The sequence below is a fragment of the Bombus terrestris genome, chromosome 3, assembly GCF_910591885.1.
Source record: "Bombus terrestris chromosome 3, iyBomTerr1.2, whole genome shotgun sequence".
Lineage (NCBI taxonomy): Eukaryota > Metazoa > Arthropoda > Insecta > Hymenoptera > Apidae > Bombus > Bombus terrestris.
Window position 1 is genome coordinate 11,712,206 of NC_063271.1, and position 19,216 is coordinate 11,731,421.

At 35.9% G+C, this 19,216-nt stretch overlaps 1 long non-coding RNA gene across 1 annotated transcript in view; it reads left to right on the top strand.

The window, feature by feature from the left end:
- Positions 1-19,007, top strand: part of LOC125384712 — an 89,749-nt gene extending 70,742 nt beyond the window's left edge. The window contains exons 2-3 of the long non-coding RNA XR_007223419.1: positions 16,464-16,796; positions 17,322-19,007. This is a non-coding gene — a long non-coding RNA (uncharacterized LOC125384712). The remainder of the gene's footprint in view (positions 1-16,463; positions 16,797-17,321) is intronic.
- Positions 19,008-19,216: the final 209 nt, after the last annotated feature.

Sequence of the window (19,216 nt, forward strand, 5' to 3'; positions counted from 1 at the left end):
CCTCATACGTGATTCACCTGTTATCGAGTAGCTAGGATTCTTTCTCGATCGATAACTCACAGACAGTTCGAACAAATATGATTTCTCTCTTATAATATATGTGTACACATGTACCTTCTATGGAAGTCTTCTATTTTCGAACTTATGTCTTCTTTCTTGACATTTTCTGTGATGATTATTTCTATGATTTCCATTTCAAGTTACTTATAAATTGAATCATTCACTGGATGATCTACAACGATGATCACAGGTACTTGAAAAAATTAATTTTCAATTTATTTTCTTATTTTCTTTCCAAATATTTTCTGTACCATTATTTCTATAATTTCTATTTAAAAATTGAAGATTCACACAGCCCAAAAGCTAAAGAGTTAGATGATTTAAAGTACACAAGATGCAGGAAATTAACTTTCGATTTATGAGAATTTCCTCTACACTTTTTATTTATATATTTATAACAAATAAATTATTAGATTACCAGTTAGCTGATTCAAAACGCGAATACTCGAAGGGAATAATATTCAATCAACGAGAAATTATATACGAGTTAAATTGAAATGAACAATGATGCTGCCTGTTATCTTGCGAAACACGGATTCATTTGTTTGCGGCGTCTATTCTAGTACGAAATTTATTCGGTAATTTGTATGGTGTAATATATATTAGCTGTTGTATTCAAGTATTTGCCAGCGTATCCGTGCCTAAGCAATTATTCAACGTGGAACAACGTTGCAATCGTTCATGCGGATTCCTTTTCATTCGCGATACAGTGCACTTTGCGTGCCGACAATTCCTTGCATTCTACGGAACGGATCGATCGACACGAATGCATGTAAAGGTTTTGTTGTTCGACATTTTCTTCTTCCGAACAATCGTCGTTGTCGTAAATGTAAAGGTGATACAAGCAAAAGGAGAATTCTTTTTTTGCAAGGAAGCTATTATTAAGCTATATTGTTTGAACGTGAAATAATCTTAAGTAACGTTGTTGAGTTTTTTGTGGACTTTGAATTTCGTCTTATGATCACCTTCCTATTATCAATGTAAAAATTACTGTGAATTTTTGTATTTCTCGTTGATAGTTTTCATAGATCGATGAAATGAAAGGAGTCAAATGATACTTTGCACGCACAGTGGCTAGCGAAAGTATTCGTACCCCTTGTCGACATCCCTTATGGGCATATACGTGTGCTATACGAAACATGAGGAAATTTCATTAGTATCGATTATATATAGTAGTGACACGCTATTATCATGGTTATGTTGAAAAAATTGTTAACGATTCTGGAAATGCATACACAAGTTGCAAAATATTTAATTCATAATTTCACGTCTCATTATAATGATAATGAAATATCAAAATGTTTTATAGAATACTCACAATATGCACTTAAAAATTGTCTATGATAGGTGAACGAATACATTTGCAAGCCAATAGTATATATGTAAGAGGTCTATACATATATAGGAATTCTTAGGATTCGAGGCGAACACCATATAAAAAAAGAAGACGATCACAGAATCTATGATGCTTGAGAATTGAAAAACTAATAAGCTAGAAAAAGGAACTCGTGAAATTACTTGATGGGTTCTTTTATTACTATGCAACGAAAATGTTAGAAATATTTCTGTAAACCTTCGCTAAATCGCGTGAAATCACCTTCCATTGTCCCGTCGAGCGCCTAACACTCTATCAAGACAAGACAAATAGTAAAAATGTAAGAAACAAGAAAGGAATAGGATCCGTCTAAAGGGGAATACCGCAAAACGGTTGCATAATATCCACTCAGGGTCGAGTATTTTATTTATGTGCGGTACCGACGTAATATCAGAGAAACATCGCGATAGCTCGTTAAATTATTTAACATTACTTCTCCAATGCAACTGTCTCGTCTATTTTCGTTTCTTTTTTTCTTTCACCTTTTTACACAGCGTGACACAAGGCTCAGGAGGAATCGTCTCGACGTTGGAGTCATGGGGGATTTCGATTAAGTAATTAATTTCTTCGGGCCTGGCAACGATTTTATAGTCGCTATTTTTATCAGGTAAGATTACGCAATTTCCGGATTTTATCTTCGCTAGGTACTTCTGCTTTCTACTCGACGTTTGTTTATAGTAGTGATGATAATCGTTCGTTCATAGAAATGCAGACATTACAAGCGAATGCAGTGGTTACAACATGTGTTTGCAGAATTCAATTGCGTTATAAAGTCCTTTTTTATAATTTTGCAATTTTACATTGCAAATAGAATAATTAGATAATTTTAGGTTTTAAGCTGAATATATTTAATTATATTTCACAATAATAATAATAACAATAATAAGTAGTATAAAATTTACTTCTAAAATTTTATTTATTTCGTTATTAACACCAAAACTACCAAACTTACCAAAATAACCGATGTCAGACGTTCTTCTCTTACAATTACTGAAGACACAGATATTTTGCTAAAACTAATATCGATTTTCGATAGAAACATAATCATAACGATTTACGTATAGAATATTTAAATACGTATTACAGATAGACTAGTTCTAGTGTTATATTTGTTAATTTATTGGAACTAACAACTTGTAACTTGTGACTTGTAAACTTTCGCTAATAATATCAGTGAGTTCAGGTATTATCTGTAATACCTGTAATATGTCTATTTAAAAATTAGTTTGTAATATCTACTTAAAAATTTGTATGTTTCTCGAGTATTTTCGTGGCACTTTTAATTACCGTGACGTTTCGCGTAACTATACGACGAAACTCACGATGAAAAATAAAATACAGAAACTAACCGAATTACTGATAACCGCGGTAAGCCACATAACGAAACCTTGCAACAACCTCGCCTTGTGAGTTCGCTTCCGTGTTCGTCGCTTTCAATTTCCGGCGGCGAGGTTACGTTAATTGTCTCTGGAGAAAACTGGTCCACCGGGATTAAACGAAGCTCGTTTTCGTTGTGCGAAAAAATGGCTGATTGAATCCACCGTTCCAGTTACAGTTTTTTACTTCTCCTCACAGATTGACTCTAGCCACGATGAACTTTTTCTTTTTGTCGCCATGGTTTTGCTGCTCTTGTGTTAATTAAAAGTTTTCAAGGTGATAAGGTAGTGCATGCTTTAGAATTCCGTAAAAATTACTTTGTGCTCCTTTTTCGTTTAAACGATGACTTTGTTTGAAAAAGGTTTCAAACTCTTTCCAAGAGGAGCATACATATAACACGTTTGACAAAACTACTCGTAGCAATTCAAGAATAGTCGTCAAAGTGTTTGATCCAAAAACTGCTTCTCTATAGAAAACGAAAAACGTAATTATTCTTATAGAGAAAATTTTAGATGAAATTTTAGCCTTTTCCTGTGATCTTCATACAGGATGACGTGAGAAAGCTTCTGGCTAGGTAGATCTTTCACTTTATATTACGAAAGCGGAAAAGAATTTCAAATAATATTATACAATTATACATTAACAATACTTGTGTATTATACTATTCGCTTTTATTTACCGTACCTTTAAACCCTATATTACTTAAAATTCCTTTACATGCCGCTTCACGAATATAAAGTTAACAATTTATTCTGGCCGAAAAATCTTTACACTCCACTGTACACGTACGCCTCATCGAGAATGAGAAAGTAAATTATCTCCAATAATAGTATAATAGTTATGAATTCTTCATATATTTGAAAGTTGAGTCTTAAATCTTAAATACCCTTTTTTTTTCTTATCTATCCAACCTGCCACAAAATGCGGTCGTTTTCCTTTTAATTGATTCTCAAGACGATCAATAAAATCTCAGCGAAAAAGGAACCTCCATTCCAGTCAGAAATGGTCGTATCATCGTTTTCCCATGCGATCGACAACGTTACATTTGCCGCGAAGGAATTACAGAGTCGACTTTCGCCGCGATTACAAACAGATTCTTTGGGACGCGAGAGCGTTTTGTAACGGTGCGCGCCGCGGAATGGATAAAACCCGCGTGTCGACTCGCGACGAGGTGTTGTCATCGTCGACGCAGAGAGAAGCCCGACGAGAGAGCCAACGACGACGGCCGTTGACAACTGCAATGATTGTTGTTCACAGCAGCGGCGATAATGCGGCGGGTGTGGTAACGTTGGCGAGAGCGAGTTGATTTCGCGAAAGCCGTTGAACTATTGGACCGACTCACTTGTCGCAATATCTCGCCGCTTCGTGAAATCTCATCCATCTTTCGCATCTACTTTCCAACCATCGTTCTCGATGACACTCTTTAGTACTTTGCCCAAAGCAGAAATCTTCTAACTTGACTTGTTCGTTCATCTTTTCTTTTTGTTCTTTTTTGGCATTTTCAAAATTTTTAATTCTTTATGCCTACAGTATTCAAATATTAACCCTGCTACAGCCCTTCGGTTTATTTAAGACCGAAGAATATTTTTCGAACATTAACAAATATTTTCGCAGTCCAAACGAAACATGATAAAATTGTTATTGGTATACTTAACTTTCCTGATATCGATTTTATGTCAAACATCCTCTCGAAGCATTACAAATATCTTTTGTTTGTTAAAATGAGAGCACGATTGAAATATGAAAATCCAAGGATTGTAACTACTGAAGGAATGTGTAGTATTAACGAGATGAAAATTATTGAAGTAACTTATGTATATTTTGGTATCAATTAAGTTCAGCAATTTTTCGTATCCAGTCAAATTTCTATTAAATCTCGAACAAATAATTCAATATCTTAAATTCCTTAAAACCTTGTTCACAGCATCTTGTAATAATTTTTCTTCTCCAAAAGCTACTGTAGAACATCCATTTTCTATTACTCTCGCATCTCTCGTCCTCGTTACTCTGCATTTTAAATCGCTTTTTATTTAAACAAAACAACTCGGAGCAGCTGGTTTCTTTCATAAAAGGAGTACTTTGAATAAAGATCATGTTCATCGCTTTCCTACACGGGTGGTCCATGGAATCCGGAAGCGAACCGACCATTTATCTTGCAAATTCTTTAGGGTAGGAGGGCGAGGGGTTGACGAACTAAGAACGTCATGTAACAAGCAATGCGTGGTAAATGGATTTGCTGAGGAAGCACTACGTGACATTGATAATTCGCCATGAAGAACGAAGCAGGAAACACAACTGAGCAACGGGATTAAATGGCCGACCGAGTTCATCCGGATCGTTCGCGGAACGCTTCTATCGTTAAAGTCGTGACGTTCGACGAACAAACGGGAAACGACGACGGCAAATCACTGTTATCAGTCATTAACAACGCCGTCGATAGAGCTATTTGTAACTGACTAGTCCCCATTGACTCGTATCTCGATTTTTTCCAACGACGAACATACACGTTTGTAGATCGAAGAAATTGCGTTCTATTCGCATCGTTTCTTAAATTGAATTACTATGATTCGTAATATCGACGAAACAAGATAGGAGAAAGTGGAGTTCTTAATTTGCCCACTGTTTTTTAAATAGTAATATATTCTGTGGTTGATGTTAATTCTGATCGTAATTAGGTCGACACTTTTAAGATTGGCTAGGTTCGTCCAGATTCTTTGATGCTTTCAGAATTTATCCACCATATAGGAATTTGTAATTTGCTTCAGGTATGCGAATGTATTTTCATGAAATAGAAAGTTTAAAGTTCGCAGAGTGACACAAGAATACAAAGTTCAAGGCTTTCATTTTGTTTGAAATTCCAGAAAATTACAACGAAATGGAATAAATTAAAGAAATGTAAATGTATTTAATTATGCGTACTATTAACAATCGCGTTATAAACGCTCAAACTGATCAAATATAAACGCTTAAACTGTCATAGAATCCTTTTGTACTCGGTTTTAAACGCCAAGTGAACGTGAAAATGAATCCGTGTGGAAAACTCTCGGCGTTAAAAATCATACCGCATACATGTCACGGTTCAACCTATATATCCCTTTACAGCATAAACCATGAAGCAACGATAAAGTGATTAACCGGCATCACCAAGTGTCTGATTACAAACAGCCCTATGTCACTAAAAATTTCGTCACTGGAAAGCGATTCACTTGGCGAATCCAGTGTTGCAACGCGATAAAGTTATTACGAGCCGGGCACGATCGAGATTTACAATTCGGCGTTTTTCAGAGCACGCTGGAGGTGAAATTGCAGTCTGCATAATAGCCGTGGTGCTGGTCGAGCCCAGTACGGCGACAACTCGTAAAATAATTTGACCTTTTCACTAGATTTGCCTCGATCAGTGTCAACGAAAGCGGAGTCCCACGACATCACCGTCGGAATGTCGACATTTTCATTAGCGGATGATTTTACCTTAATTCGATCCTTCAATCTGTCGATTTGTAAATCCACGATTTTTTTCAATATTTATTTCTTCAAAATAATATGATTATACCGTGAATATTTTTATAAGTGCATATTTTCATCAGTTAGATTAGTGGAACTGTTAGAAATAATTATTTCATTATTAAGTATTGCTTTTTATTTATTTCTGATTATTCTTAATACTTTTCAGAAATTATTATCTATTGCGTAATATGCAAATATTTTACCTTATCTTTCTCTATCTACTTTTTAAACCGATATAGAAATGTTTTTTTTCGAACGTTTGTTATATTTTTCATTCTGTACCATTGCCTTAGACTTGAATGATAAAGTCTAAAGAATTAGAGAAAATAATTCGATGGTAAAAAATTAAAAGATTCCTTAATCTATAACGTTCTTCATTTTACAAGTATAAATCTATTAATTTATATTATAGATCATGATCCCCTATTTTGAAAATCCTCCACGACTTTCTCGTACGTATATGTTTCTTGTACAAATATCTTTTTTCTTTTTCTAAACAAATATTTCTGTTCTAAAATTCAATCTTAAATGAATTTCCACCCAATTAGAATAAAATAAACTTCGCACCTAAAGGTAAATAAGTCTGTATTCGCAAACTTGATGGAGTATTAATAACGTTCTCCGAGTTATACGTTAATACCTGCATTGTTTGCCAACGTTGGGCGCTATCAATAATGTCGTGCTAAGTCCACAGATACGTGAATATCGTTTAATGTCGTTGTTGCAGTAAATAGCGTCACGCTGATACTGATGTTCCATCGCTTATTAGCCCTACGGACCGTTTGCTAATGTTTTTGGGTATTGATCTTGTTTGCGCGAATCGCAGGTGACGATACGCTATTTGATCGGAAAAGTGTACGCAAACAATGGATCGAGTATTGCTTGGTCGCGGAATTATCAGTCGATCTCGATGGAATCGGAATGGCGAGCTTGTGAAATGATATTAGATTGCGTAATAAATTTATTTGTGCGAGATCGATGTAATCAGCAATATTATGTATCGTTTTGTTGTATTATCTTTCGCATGTGAATTAAAAAGTTCAATCGATTAAGTGTTTACTTGATCGTTTCAAAGTCCTTCTATGAAACATTTATGTATTTTTATAATTTTTTAAATTATTTAATGACATAAAATGAATGTTACATTTAAATTAATGGAAGATAAAGTATCGAGTTTATTAGAACCTAAAATTCATAGAATATACAATTCTACCTTAGAATTCACATCAACTCTCTCAATTCCTTCGTAAGAAAATTGCAAATAGAACATTTTTTCTCTAATCGGAAACACTTCTCGCTCTGCAAGCAATTTCTTCGCCAATAACAAAGAAATTCTTATGAAATTCATATTACAACATTAATAAGATAGACATTTTAGTCTATAGACAACCATATCGAAATAAAATTACCTCGTCGTTGAACGATGTCTGAATTTTCCGCGAACGGTTACGCAACCCAGTCAAAATCGTTGCGGAGGCCGAAACGTCGCTTGAACTTTTCACAATCTGGCTGCTTGCTATTCACTCGGTGAAATACACGCAAACACCGTGCCCGCATCGTCGCATTATAATTCGCGCACGAACGACCGATGGATCCGCGCCCGTCCATCCCACTCATTAATATTCCGCATCACGAGCATACACACGTATTCGCGAGAGCAGATGCGCTTCACGCCAATTACGCCGCGCGTTATTGCCATCGTGTTTCGTTCTCGTTTCACGCGAACCCGTTTAAGATGCGAACTTGCTGAACTCTTCGTCATTAAAATTGGCAATATCGATAAAACGAGGAGTTACGTTATGCTCGATCGAGTGTATATGTAATTTGCAGATTGTAGGTATACAATATATTCCGTTTAAGAAATGGTTTTTTTTTTTAGAATTTCTTGTTAAATTTAATTTCCTGTTTTTTCTTATTCGACTTAATGAAATGAGACGAATTTCATTTTCACAGCGTAGTGATTTAACAATTAATAACAGCAGTGAACTAGTAAGTGAACGTCTTTAAAAAATGAAGAATTTTTTTTAGTTGAAACAGAAAATTCAAAATTTTGAGAAAATAAAGTCTTCTGCTGAAACAAAGTCCCGTTGCATAATAATTTGCCTTTATTTTCGTACCTTTAAAATCCTCTTTTCGTTTCGTGTCTTATTCTTTGCAACGATCTATGTCCTTATTTTCATTCATCATCTTATTCATTATCTTACTAATTACCGTATTCGTTCATCTTACAACCTTCTTTTTATTTTATAAGACTAGCGTTCAGCTTTCGAACCATTTTTCCGTTTTGTAGAATTATAATGTCCTTTCGTTTTGGCTATATTTTAAACTTACGCTTATCCTTTGTTGTATCTTTAAATCCCTCGTTTATCTCTAACCATTGTACCATTAGCAGCAAGTAGCAGAGCAATAAAAATACCTTAGGGAAGAACTGGAAACAGCCAGGTTTTCGTTGCACACGCGTATCAAATGAACGAAATTATAAAATGGCACGATGCACAAACGTTCTTTTTGCAATCGTAAAATCCATAAAATGCCACATGATCCTGTTCGTTGTACCATGGAATCATTGTTTCGCGATTCGTCTAAATCCTCGAGGATGAAATAACCAATTACGGTCAGGCTTCGAGCAACGATCCGACGCGAGCATGCTTCGCTCGCCACTTTATCACACGGCTTCTTCGCGAGTTAATAATTCACCGCGTGGAACGAATAAAACGCTCCCGTGGCAGCCCTTTAATCTTTGCCTTGCCGCGTTCGACCCTTCGGACGCAATAATTCCGACGCGTCACGTCGACCGGGAATATCGCTTCGACAACCGCGAAACACCGCCCCCGTAAACTCTGTAAATTGTATTTTAATAGACACTGTTGCTCGGTAGGCTCATTGGATACGGGAGACTGATTTATAAGCCAGGAATATTGCGTCGCTGAACGATTTCCCAGAGAATCATTTGCCCGCAGTAATTTCGATGGCGAAGAAGAATTACTAGGTTCGTCTTTTATTGACCGTTCAATTTGTCTTTATAATGTTTCTTTTATAGCGATTACAGTGATATCTGGTTTAGTGGTTTAAAGGTGATATTTTGAAAGTTGGGATAGTCAGTTACAGGATTGACTGTCTTGTAATAAGTAATGTATTAGGTTGTCCGATAAGTTTCTTTCGTTTTATAAGGTGATAATAGATGAACAACAATTTCTGTTTTATATTATTTTATTGATATAGGTGTGATACATTTCGTTCTATTTCTATTATTATGTTCGTGCATAATTCAATAATCTAGTATAAAACAAAAAACATTGTTCGTCTATTATTTCCTTATAAAATGAAAGAAACATTTCGGACAACCTAATATTTGAGAAGCATTAGTAGCTAGAATTATATTAATCTTTGGTTGCATTAGGTTTATTTACGCTGTGTTTCTTTATTTATCCTAAAGTACAATTAATTCTTTTACCGATTAGTTCAATCCCTTGATTACTATGAACGAGTGTTTTATGTATTTATTTATACCCTGATTATCAGAATTTAATCGTCATTCTAACAGATTGGGCAAGAAATTTCATTGATTGCATAATTACAAGTTTCACTGTAACAAGTTACATTCTTTCGTTATACACTATTCATTAGCACGAACATATCTCTAGACGTTATTGCTTATAATATTCAATACAACAAATGTCACATCATCGATTAAGTAAATCGATCGGGGATCGGTTCCGTATAGTACAGATTAAATAACAAGGAAAGAAACTATAAAAAATTATCACATTTTGATCCAAAAGTTTTTGTTTCTATATTTAATATTAATATTTGTTACATAGTCCAAAATAAACAATTTTCCTTATATGGAAACAACAAACTTATTACATTATCTGAAAAATTCATTTTAAAAATTAATTTAAAAACTCTTTAAAGTAATTCGTTTTAAAAATTAATACCTTACTATTTGATTATTTACGTTCGCTTTATTCACTACACTGTCTATCTTCTCGGAGAGAAGATTCATCATCTCATCAAATACTTTCCTTGAAACTATTTTTCTTCCTTGCCTCTTTTTATATATAACATTCTCATTCTATCCGTGACTGTTTCATAAAGAATACAGAAATCTCGCTGAAAGTCGAACTCACACCTACCAATATTACATCACGCCGCCAATATTTTCTTAGTTTACGATAGCTCTTCACGTTTGTACATTAGCCCAGTTGGCATTGGTCGAGGCGAAAGCAGGCCCATCGATCGAAGGTCTATCCGCTCGATTCACGAGTCGGTCATGGTTCGCGTTATCCGATGCCAAGTCGCTGGCCGATCGTCGCGAAGCGAAGCCTCGTTCCGGAATACCAGGCTTCCGAGTGACTCGTTGCCAATCACAGCGCGACAATTCCTCTTAAGTCGATCGTCATCGAGCTTTTGGCAAGGCCGTTCGACGACGTGCCCTTGCCTTTTCGTCTCTCGTCGCCAAAAATAGTCGCAGAGACACGACAAACGATATGCTCGCGCTATTTATCATCGAGTATAAATTTGGAAACGTCCGGGCCCTCAACAACGTCGTAGGCTCGTTAGGGAAACGCGTCATTCTATTGCTTCATTGGTTATTGATGTTGTCTTTTGGAAGCACGTTTTGAGTATTCTTTGGTTGATAAGGAAACGATTGTGAAAGGTTTCAGGTTACAAGAATTAGTTTCGTGGAGTTCATGGTGAATGGTATGCGGTGGATTGAGTGGACATTTGGCACTTGAGTTTACATTTAAAAGCATTAAACCTTGTTTAAGAAATGTGCATTTTGCATAGAAGGAATTTGGGGTTTAAATTTTTGTAAACTGGCTTAAGGTCTATTCTAATGTCGAGTATTGTTTAATATAAATTTTCCAGATAAGAGATTTGTATCACTGTGGATTAAATGGGAAGGTATTATAATATCTTGTTTAATAAATATTTTGTATAAGTATAGGCAGTTTAAGGTTTTGAGAAATTGTGTTAAGAACGTTTCATTGTTGATTATTGTTTGATGCAAATTCTTTAAATAAGGAATGTAAATCACTTTGTTTCGAATGAGTGTTTGAAAATTGGATTAAGAATATTCTACGTATACATATTCCTTGATGACAATTCCTTAATAAAGAATTTCGATTACTTTGGTTTGACAATGTATGAGAGAAATGGTTACTTGGAAATACGTTAACAAATATTCTTGTATTATAAGATTCACATAGAATGTTAAACTCCCAGGAAATCTACTCAACGACCTGACATCTCCATTTAGAAATGAATGTTTAGAAATTATCGAATTAAAAGATTGATATTATTATTAGCTTTTGCAGAGGGGAGTTGGCAAAAGATTCAAATGTTATCTACGTTCTTTACACTTTTTACTTGAAAACGTTTGATACAAACGGTAATCGGTATATAATTTACGATTGTACGTTAATATCTTCGAACATCAAGCAGATACGAAGATGTCTTCCATTCAGTTTGGGAACAACTGAAAGGATCGTTACGGTGGAATGCGACGTTGAACGTGTTTTGACGACGCATGGGATGTTGATGGGATTCGGAATGATTAATTGCCGTATTAATGGATGCGTTGAGAATTAATGAAGCTTTCGGAATCAATTTCCACGCTCGTGGCAACGCGCTGAATGCTGCCACATGGGATACGTTCAGTTTTGAGCTAAGTAGTACTCGTGCAGCAACGTTTTATTCAAATTGCTGCATTCAATCGTAGAACGTTCCGACCACATTCGCGAGCACTTTTATTTCATACGGACGAACGAAAATGAAATAATAGTGATCCAAATTAAAAATCGTTCTTAAGACTCTTTAAAAATAAAATTCAAAGATAAAAAGATTCGATAAAGTTTGAAAATTTGTACGACGTTAGCTAGATTTACAGAAATATCGTTTTATACCGGCGAAGATAATAATTTACGCAGATGGATGTTCAACTGTGCGGCACTGAATATGATGCAAGAGATCAATAAACACTTAGGACTTCTGCCAAGTTTGTCACTTGTCAGTTTGGTACATGAAATCATCACTAGAATCAGAGATGAGATTCAGTCAGTGTGTACCTAATTTCAACCAAACTGAGACTTTGTGCTAAATACACTACCTCTGAAGATACTTGACAACCACTAACAGTATTAATAGATTAACAGGATACAATTTATTGGTTATAAGCTCCACTTTTATCATTTTATAATCCTCTTATCAAAGATAATCACATGCCTTGTATGATAACTTGCAGAATTCATTATAAAATTTAATTTCATTCCTTGCTAAACGTATTACTATTATAAAATAGAATTTATGCATAATAGCTTGTAACTTGTGGCTCATAAAATTGTACTAATGACATTACTTCAGTTACGCAAGAGGGTCACAAAGGATCGCGGGTTCACCAAATTATTGTACAAAGACCTCACGAACTACTCGTACTTTCTGCTTTACACACCAATACGCCTGCAGCGTGCAAGAAATTATTTCCCGTTGGTCTGATTCTCGCAGAGGCGTGGTAATATCGCGGATCCGGCTGGTCCTTGCGATGAAACGCACGGAGACTCGCGCGACAAGAACCGTCCAGACGCCATTAAGCGCGCACAATCGTCGAATCCCTGGTCGTTATAGTAATTATTAGCGAGCGCGTGCATTCTCGCGACCACATTAGAGTGTGCAAAATCGCCGTTCCACGGCCGCAATGTGGCCGCCCATTCTCGCGCATGCATCTCCGTTACCATTTAATTGAATTAATCTTCCGAGACTGAGTACGGGAAACCGCTTCTGCATCGTCTTCTCTCGCACTGATTCTCTGCTAACGGTTCTCCATCACGTCGAAATTTTGCAATTTTCACGTGTTTCGATGTTGAAATTGTATAGTCTGTTTAGAGGAGTAATTAAAGCTCTTTTTTTGTTGATGGCATTTTGAAAGAAATTCCCAAGTCCCTTTAAACTTTGTTATAAATTCTAAAATAATTAATTGGAATACATTGTACCAAATATATAGCAATTATAAAAGGTATTTGCATATCATATGTATTATAGCATTCGCGTATTGATTAATCAGATCCAAGTATAGCAAGTTTCGTGTTACGTAGTAGTATTTCGTATAAATCATTCAACTTCATTTCGCTTGTATCAAACTGTTTCACTTAATATTGGTATTTAATTTCCTCATCAGTTTCCATAAGATTCCATGAATTTTATAAATGATTCTATAAAATCGACTCAGATTTTAGTCGCACTTTTCTATCGAATTCACTCAAAATATTTTCAAAAAGACGAATTAAGATATTACGGGGTTAACTTGAAGTTATTCAATTTATTACGTTTCTACAATTTCATCCAACAATTTCCATTACATTTTAATCTATATTTCCTCGCGCGGATCTACGATATTGATAGATGAACCCTTTCTTGATAGTAATAGTATCGCGTTCCATACAAAATCATCGTGTGTCTCAATATCTACGAAATCATATCCACTTTATTTTATTCCGCAATATGATAAAAACTAATCAAAGTTGATGTCCTTCGATGCAATCGCGCGATAACCAACATAATCTATAAATACCTGCAAGTTCTATATTCCAAATCAGATCGACCTATTTTCCATTTGAGCGCGACAATGCACGTCGATAAGAGCTTATGATTGTAATCTGTGCTGCCATCAAGGCCCGATTTCCACGTAAACAAATCAAGCTCTCGTACACTGTTTAATACGACGTAATCGTTCCGATCGGATCATCGGCGTAATGAAAGTCTTTTTTCATTACGTGGAAGCGACGTCCTTTTATCTGGCTCCATCGTATCAGGATGAAGTGGCGGCCATCAAATCAAATTGCATTATCGATCGCGAAGGGCCTGGAATCGGTCAGTTTTATTAGGCGACGTCGTAAAGCTCCGAGATACGCGAGACGTGAAACCATGCCAACCGGATGAGGACTAAGTTAATCGTCGAACCATTATAACCTGACACGCGAATAAGCATTTGCCAACAATATTAATGAACATGGTTTGCTCTGTTCTACCTCGATACGATCATTTGTCTTCCCTGTACCGTTGTTTAATTTAAAAAATGAACTACCTTCATATCGTTTATCTCTTTCACATCAAACGGTATCAGTGGCTAAACGATACATTATCGAAACTATTAAATCACAATTCAAACACATCGTATGAATATATAATATATTCGCTAAAGATTAATTTTAAATACCAAAGAGTATACGTTTATTAATTTAATGTATTTATCTCATAATCAGATCTGTTTAAATTCTACCATAAATTATTGATAAAATAATTGATTCGCAGATATTGTATCGATATATTTTCTGAAAGCGGAAAAGCTGCTCTTAAAATATTTTACCCTTCTGTTACTTGAAAGTAAATCCTCGAATCTCGATGACCCGTATTCTTTAGCTGAAACAAATTTCTGTAATCAAAGCAGGGTACACTTTGCTAAAATAAAATAAATTATCTATTAATAGGAATTATTCGAAATAAAACTCTCAAATTTCCGTAAAGGCTATTATTTTGAATCAAACAAGTCCCAAAGCCAAAACAAATAAAACAAATAAACGACAGAATCTTATTCCCTTTTATGTACGACTCCTAAATTTAACTTACCTGAAACTTTACCACTAACTCAACTACTAACTTTACCTCAAACTTAATGAAGCCAAATTAAAATACTGGCTTAAAACGCGTCATAAACTACAGAAATCTATTTTGTACCGCTTGAAATTAAATTCTTTGATCTTCAAACAAGCTTCTAAAACCAGTAATCCCCATTTCTAATTTCTACGGACCAAGGAAGGAGAAAGAAAGGGAGAGAGGGGAAAAATCCTGTGAAAAAGCGTAAGACCAAAGGAAAGCTATCGTTGACCAATTACCAGCGGGACGGTGTATCGGTGTAATTCTCGGCGGTTAGTGTATTTACCCTCAGCTTAAACTGCGATTTACAACATTTGGGTCCAGTCTCGGGGGCGAATCGATACAGCGACTTCGGTAATTGTGCCGATCGATTTCCCAGTGTTCACCGTTGGCTAAGCGCGCCTCTCCGTGTGCCGTAAGGAGCTTAACCGTCGAGCTAGTATAACATTATCAAATTAATCCTTTCGGTAAGCGAGCGCCGCCGCAGAATTTCCGATTCTCGCTCGAAGCATCGTCGAACACAAACGGTTCGGGCCAACCGTGGCGAATAATTCTGGCCCCCAGCCAGTCCTGCATTGCCAAGGATCGCATTTTATATGCTCACTTTGCGCGTTTCTCGACGCAACCTGTTATGAAGAGGCCGGAAATCGGCGCTTTGGCAAGTTTTGTTTGTTCGGTAAATTTGAGTAACGCCGGTTATGGAAAGAGTGTTTAGGATGCCCTCGTAATTTTTAGTTTCGTCATATGACCAAGATCTTATCGTTTCTAAAAGATTCGATTACCTCTAAGGATAATTAGAATCATCACACAGAGCATCGATGAAGAGAGTGGTCGATTATTGGAATATCAATTAGTAGAACATTTTAGGGATGGAATTTGTAAGAATTTTGAGAGGGCAGAAAGTGAAAAGAGTCGTAAAATATCATCCAAATATGTTTGTTTCAATTTGATAGTAATACTTATTAGGAAGTTAACTTAGAATAGCTTGTATCATGATTAATTTGAATAATTAAGCCTCCTTTATACTGCCAGCTTCGATACTACCAGCCATATATATTATTACTCATTAGATTAACAAAAATGAAATAAATTTTATTATAAGTAAAATCTCTACAGTAGTTCTACAATAAAATAACTATAGAAATTAAGAGCAGTGAAAGAATTTCAATTTGTATTAATGTTTAAATTAATACACAACAAGTGTCCTAATACTTATGGCCTACAATGTACTTATCTATGAAATTATTACCTACAAAATCGCACAGTAACTATCCATCAAAATTCAAAGAATCCTTCGTATTTATCACAACCTTTCAACATCATTGAACCCATCACACCTATGTTTTCTTGCCGGATTATCATTTTTCACTATCTGGGACATGCAAGCAAACAGGGCTCGACCGATAACACGACGTTTGTCCAAAGACAATAACAACGTTACGATTGACTATATTCACTCACGACGAAGAAACTCGTCCCCATTATTCTGTTCTAGATAAAAACCGACAACAGCCGGAACAATAAGCGTTGTTTCCGGTGGAAAGTCGTGGGGGTCACTCGTGACCAAGTGGCAGAACATTATCGGCGATCTTCGTGTCACGACGGCCCCGGTTACTTATGAATCCTATGTTCGCGTGTGGCCTGAAGAATAGAACGAGGGGGAAAGCGAGCCGCCTTCTTCGACAAAGATGCGTTCGAACGATAGAAAATCGCCCGAGGCCTCTCAACAGTGCACAACGATGCTTCGTCGCCAGGGAATTGCATTACGAATGGACGACCTTTTGAATGTAATTGCTGGAAGAGCTTCGTCTTGTCAATGGCAAACGGGGTGATGTATGACTGTTTCTCAATGGCTCATTGTTGTAGTAAGATGGAATCGTATGGGCGTCATTTTGAAAGTCCTTAAATATTTATGGACCTATGTCGTGGTAGATTTAGACGTATAGTTTGTATAGAATAGTCTGTAGTCTCCGTATACTGAAATATACAGAATTGGATTATTAGTATAGTATACCGAAAAGTATAGAATTGGTTTATTAGTGTAGCCTACATTCTCTATAGGTACATTAAAAAACTGAGAATCGAATCATTAGAAAATTATTCATCTATAGATGCTAATCAAAAATGAAAATATTAATTGTTAAAAATTAATAGATATTTTAATTTAGATAACTAGCGATCGTTGAATGTAAATTAGTTTAGTCAGCTACTTCGAGCAAAAATTGTGTGAAGAAATTTGTAATATATAGTTTTATATCAAGTTTTATTTAACTGGTAAATCATAACCAAATAACAGATTTGTAAATTAAATTCAGTTCGATCAGAATTAATTCATTGGTCTTGTAATTTCCAGAGATGCTCAGAAATCGTTAGAAGATACTAATTCGTTCTGGCATCGATTAATTCAGGCGAACGATTAATCGTGGGGACCAACGTCGTCATGTCATAAACTATAGACGAGCGGAAATCGGCGTGGAAAGCGCACCCAGGAAACGATCCTGGTTGGGGCGCACGATCACGGTCGTCCAGCAGCGCAATTACTTAATGGACTATGAAAATCGATCCGCATCGGGGCTGCTTCGAAACACGCACTCACGGTTAATAAAACCAACGGTTACTTGGCTTTCGACGTCTAGGGATGCGGATTGATTGCATTACGCGCAGTGTGATAATATCTGCCGTTATGAAATACCAAGAAGTATAGAAACCTGCACAATACGCTATAAGTAGACAGTGTAAAAAATAGAAAATAGTAAAAAAATGCAGAAGAAATACAAGAGTCAAAGCAATGTCGAAAAACGAGAAGAAAGATGCAGCGGAAAAGTGAAATAGATAAATAAAAAAGGAAGTAAAAGTACAAGAAGAAGTAAAAAAATTAATAGAGAAACATAGTATCATAGGAGTTAGAACTGATATGAAAAAAGGAAAGCAAACAAGGATTCAAAAAATCAAGAAAGAATACCAAAGAGATCGAATCGATTAAAAAGAGAAGAAAAATAGAAAATAATACAAAGAAACGAGAAGCAGCAAACAAAATTAGAAAAGAACGGACAAAACAGAAATAGAAGATAGAATAGTGAAAAAGGAAAAAGGAAGAATCTGTTGAAGATAGGAAGAAATCAAAGGGATCAGAAAAATAGGTTACACGAAAGGGGGCGGAACGAGGGAACGAGGAAGATTCTGAATGTTCGGACACGTGCAAACGCGAATAGACGTAGCGGGCATCGATCCATAATTCATGGTACGATTGTGTGGCGAATAATCAGCAAGCCGGGGCGGGGTCATGCGATGCATAAAATCCACGTGAAAAAGATGCGCATGCATCTCTATGGTTACGTGAATTGTGAGCGTGGCTTGTATACAGCGTTGAGAGAAATGGAGGTAAACAATATCGTAACGGATATCGAGGGTCTCACGACGGAATTTCGCAGGAAATTGCCGAGAAGCCGGAAGAAATTGCGGTGAAATCACGAGCTCGGTCAAGAATCGGGAGACCGGTTTACCAACGTCGATTGCTCAAGATAGCCAAAAGGCAATCAGAGTTGCTTTACACGTTACCGATAGGGGATGTGTTAGTGGAAATATGCCGAATTTGTGCATGTGCTTTCCTCTTCGTCCGTTTTCAAAGCGATTTCAAAACTTCGCTTCGGGGCAATACTGCACGAGGTTTGGGAAATGATAGCACGAGCCATGTTAAATGGTACTTTAGAGACTCACGGTTGGACATTTGGAGAAATGGATTTTGGACATTCGGACGACATTAAATGACTGATGTAATGACTCTCCTTTGACGAGTATCTGGAGGGATTGTATGTAATATACGCAACTGAAAAGCTGTTTAAATTTTATAATTTGGACAAGATACCTTTTGTATAATAATTATTGGGTAAAAGGAAGCAAAAGATAATTGTTATTAAAACTATTAAATAAGCTTTTACTTTATTCAATTTTTTAAGCTAGTTTCAGTCATATCTCATTCCATATTGGTTTATTCGATCACGCTATGGTAACTGAAATATATCTTATACCTTATTTTGAATTAATCTTCCAAAACGATTAAATTATTTCATTCCAAAAGAAACTTCACGACGAATCATCCTCTCGCTTTACTCTCAAACGTACCTTTTTAAAAAACTACAAAACAGCTTATGAGTGGAATTACTTTCCAAAAAATCCTAATTCTTCGGAAATTTTGCTCATCGTCACTTTCTACAGTGGCATCCGCTTTAACAGCGAAGATCCGTGTAC